The sequence below is a fragment of the Ictidomys tridecemlineatus genome, chromosome 6 (genome assembly GCF_052094955.1).
Source record: "Ictidomys tridecemlineatus isolate mIctTri1 chromosome 6, mIctTri1.hap1, whole genome shotgun sequence".
Taxonomy (NCBI): Eukaryota; Metazoa; Chordata; class Mammalia; order Rodentia; family Sciuridae; genus Ictidomys; species Ictidomys tridecemlineatus.
In genome coordinates this window covers 57,770,758-57,775,127 of record NC_135482.1, presented here as the reverse complement: position 1 = coordinate 57,775,127, position 4,370 = coordinate 57,770,758, and the positions used below count along the sequence as shown (strand labels likewise).

Genomic DNA, 4,370 nt, shown 5'->3' with positions numbered 1-4,370 from the left:
GAGCCTATTGAATTTTGGGGGGCTTACTTACATTTAAATCTGAATAACTGTGAGCACCATTCATGAAAATGATAAACATGGCTTATTCCAATTTGGTAGACTCATCAAGCTAATGTTCTCCCTGGAACATTTTTCTCTTATAATACAAAAACCAAAATCAAACAATTTATTTTGCCTTCTTTTAATTTTCCTTTATTCACAATGGTTTCTTCAATAATCAAAGGCCCCAGAGATTAGTCAAAGACCCAATGTCATAAAAAGGAAATGCAAAGCAGAAGTTGCATCTCTGGCCATATGCCCTTCTTATGATGTGGAATGAAAATATCCAGAGACCGCTTCTCACTTGTGTGAGACATAAACTCACAGAGAACAATCCCTGAATTTAGAAACATTATGACTAAATTTTGGTTGGTTAAGTTCTCCAACTATTCAAATTTATAGCATCTCTTGATTCAAGAATGTTAGAGTTTAAGAAGATTGATCAAGTTATCAAAACAATTTCATTATTTGGAAAGGATATTCTAAGAAGTCAAAGATAAAATGAGAGTTTGGAAAACATGGATGGGTCTAGAGAAGAGTGTGAAGAAGAAAAACAAGTACTACTTATGCACATAATTGGAATTCGGATAACTGATAAAAAGTCTTTTGTTTTGTGCTTTATAATTATGAAAATAAATTTTTGTGCTTTTATAGTACATATGTAACTATTATCTATGTTTATCAAACATCAAACTGCTCAACTACACTTTACATTTTGATCAGACATATAAATTGTTCATATAATGGCCATAGTATGGGTATAATCTTCCTTTATACTTCAAAAATATTGAGAAAAATATCAGAGTATTGCCAAAGGGCATTCTTATTTTTGCCTCTCTAAGACACCAACAAAACACAACCATGTGTCCTCTAGTTTCTCTCATTAATTTAATCATATAACTTTGTGATATATATATTTTCTGAATTAATAACTTCACCCACATTGTGAGTCCTTAGCAAGCAGAATTTATGTGTAGTAATATTGTTTTCCTTGATTGATGAACAGAAAATTAACATTATATAAAGTTTATTTTTAAAAGTCTTCCCAATTTGCCACTCAGGAACCAAGTGCCTATGGATAGGACTAACACTTGACATGAAGTAGGTTCAGACAAGCTTATCACCTACTTCTGTTCTGGACAGTGCAGCATTCTTCTCTTGTACCTACTCATAAATGGAGAGCATTGGTCAAGTCTCTGTAATCTCAACATGGAGTGCATCAAATAACTGAGGACCAGAATTAACTTTGCCAACTCTGATTAATGAAAATATTCAGAACTTTGTGGAGTTTAGTTTTACATGTAGGGTAGAGGGATTTTATACCAAGTGACAAATTTTAAACATATATGTACACAATATGTATATGTGTGTCACCCTGCTTGCCCTCAGCTTTTCCTGATCTATGCCCAATTTTAGTTACTCAACGTTATTATTTTTTTCTATGAAAAATTCTTATTTACTTCTCATACATCTATCATTGCTATTACAGTTCTAATCTAAATATTCAGACTCAACAAAAATATTTTTATTCTACATTTTTTGTCACTATAACCCTACTGGTTTTCAATGTTTGTGTTATGTATGTATTAATCTTGTTTCTATTATTCTTTGAGGGCAAATGCCTCTGACAGAGGAAGAATTAAAAACTCTTGATAATAGATGCCAGTTCATCACCTATATATTGTTGTCAGATTTTAATACATAACCTAAAATCTTTCTGATGTCATACGTAGTTCAATAATATAAATTAAGGATGTGCTTTTTTAAAAGTATATATTTGTTTTACTTGTAAGTAGACACAGTATCCCTCATTTATTTTTATGTGGTGCTGAGAATTGAACCTAGTGCCTCACACATACTAGGCAAGCACTCTATTACTGAGCCACAATTGCAGCCTGAAATATCTTCTTAATTAGATATGATCTAGTTTGGTGTCACATAGACCTTACACTAAGACTGCTATTTGCATGATCAAGGAAATGAGAGTGTGGTCATGAAAATGTGCTACAATGCAAGATTTAAGGGCAAAGAAGAAAATAAAGTACTATAGCTATTATTTATTCATTACATTTTACTCAAAGCAAGCAAGGAAAATATTCCTACCACTTCCCTCTAAGAATTGCCATCTTAATTTCATTTGTTCATTCAACAATTATTTATTGAATAACTGCTTGTGGTAAGCATTGTTTTATTCACTGAGAATATGACACTAAACAAATAGGGAAAGGTCCCTGGTAACATGGAATTTATATGTCAGTCTCAGAAAGAAAAAAGTGAGTGCTTGTAAGGCAAACAGGACCGCTTACATTCACCCCTGACTTTGGTATCCAGAACATTTCTTCAAGTATGAGCCTCCTGAACCATCTTTTTAAGTGCAATTATATAGATAAGGTATTTTAGAAGTGCAGAGAAGCAACTGAAAGAGCTGGAACAATTTGGGTAACAAAAATAAATAAAATATTATCAAATCATAATACAAAATATCCAGTATTCAAGAGTCCACAGTAGTACAAATAAATATTTAAATAAATTAATAAATGATGGAGAAGAGACATCCTGTGCAGAAGTAGTCCAAACAATTTATGTAGGTAAATATAAAGCAGGGGAACAAAGCTCCCCACTCCTTAGGCGAGGTACATAGGACTTCCTTCCCAAGAGTATAGTATAGAAACAGTGTGGGGAGGAGGGAATCTTTACAGTGGAGAAGTGTGACAAATAGTCTGAGCCAGGAGATCCAGGCCAACATCAACAGTCATACGTTATGTTGATCAGTAACCTCAATGTGACAGGCCAAAAATTGTGCTTCACCTCTCTGGTCATCCCAAACACAGCAGACAGATTCCAATACTGGAGCATTGTGCAAAATACCTGACCAGTACCCCCTCAAAAATACCAAGGTCATCAAAAATAAGGGAAGTCTGAGAATCTGGCACAGCCAAGAGGAGCCTAAAAATACATGACAACTCAATGTAATGTGTATCCCAGGGATTCTAGAATAGAAAAAGGTATTAGGTAAAAGTTTAAAAGTCTGAATAAACTATGGGCTTTATTTAATAATAATGTACCAGTATTTGTTAATGAATTATAAGAAGTGCATTATGCCAATGTAAGATGTTAATAATAGGGGATATTGGGCATAGGATATGTGGACACCCTCTGTATTATTTTCTCACTCTTCTATAATAAAAAGTGTTCTTTAATAAAAAAAAAACTACTAAAAAAAATACAATTCTCAAGTTAAATGACTACTTTCTCCATGATGAGAAAGATCTGTGGCTACCTAAATGATAGATTTGAGAGAAAACTTTAAAATGTCTTTTGCAGGCCAATCAATGCAAGGATGGCATTCAACCGGTTGCTCCATCTCTGCTGCTCTTCTCTCCAACCTGCTGACCACCTGCCTGTGATGATCCCATTGCAACTTCCTCACAAGTCTCTGTGGGATGGCTTCTCTTAAATACCCATTTAATCTTTGTTCATTAAAGAACAAAGTGTCTTTGTTAGAACCAACACCCCCAGGGGACATATTCTTTGTTAGCACAATTGATCCCAAAGTGGCTGCTCTGAAAAGATAGGAAAATTGCTATTTTGGATATTAAAAACCCTACACAGACCGGCAGGACATGGCCTTTGGCCACCCTAAATCCTGGATGAAGGCTGGAGATCTGGGGCGCTCCCGGGCCTGGTCCAGGCTGGGTGGGCGGGGCCGGGCAGGCAGGGCCGCCAGGTGCCTCTGGCTGGAGACTACCCGGTCTGTCCGCAGAGGGGGCGCAAGGCCTCTAGGCATGCGCAGGGCTCAGCCCGCACTCTGCCAGCACAATGCTTTTCTGACTAAAGAGGCTGGTTCAGTGGCTGGGCCTTGCCACCTTCCAGATCGTCCTGCACCTGCTGCCCCTATTGGTGTTCCCAGTGCTTCTAGCACTGCGAATGGACGGCCTGGCCACAGGCCTCTCCTGGTGGAACGTGGGCCCTTCTTCAACCCTACCGGGTTCAGCACCTGCTTTATCACTATCCTGTCCCTGAGCCTCTTCCAAGACTGGGAAAAGCACCTGGAAGTGCTGTGTCTCTTCTGGGTTCCTATGGTCCTTAGGCTCAAGTGCGTCTTTGAAATGCTGCTGTGCCAGAAGCTGGTGGAGCAGACAAGGGAGCTCTGGTTCGTCCTGACCGCATCGCTGTTGTTCATTCTGCTGCAGCTGCTGGTGATCTTCAGGGATTGGGAAAAGAGAGCTGCACAGCTGAACTGCGGGGCCTCCAAGCTGAGTCCCTACATGCATCACTCAGAGAAGAGATCCTGGTCTAAACACAGCGTCTTCTTGTGCCTGGCTGAGTGA

At 38.1% G+C, this 4,370-nt stretch overlaps 1 pseudogene; it reads left to right on the top strand.

Annotated features, from left to right (window-relative positions):
• The first annotated feature begins 3,858 nt into the window (after window positions 1–3,858).
• LOC101962935 (transmembrane protein 203-like) lies at window positions 3,859–4,370 on the top strand (annotated as a pseudogene).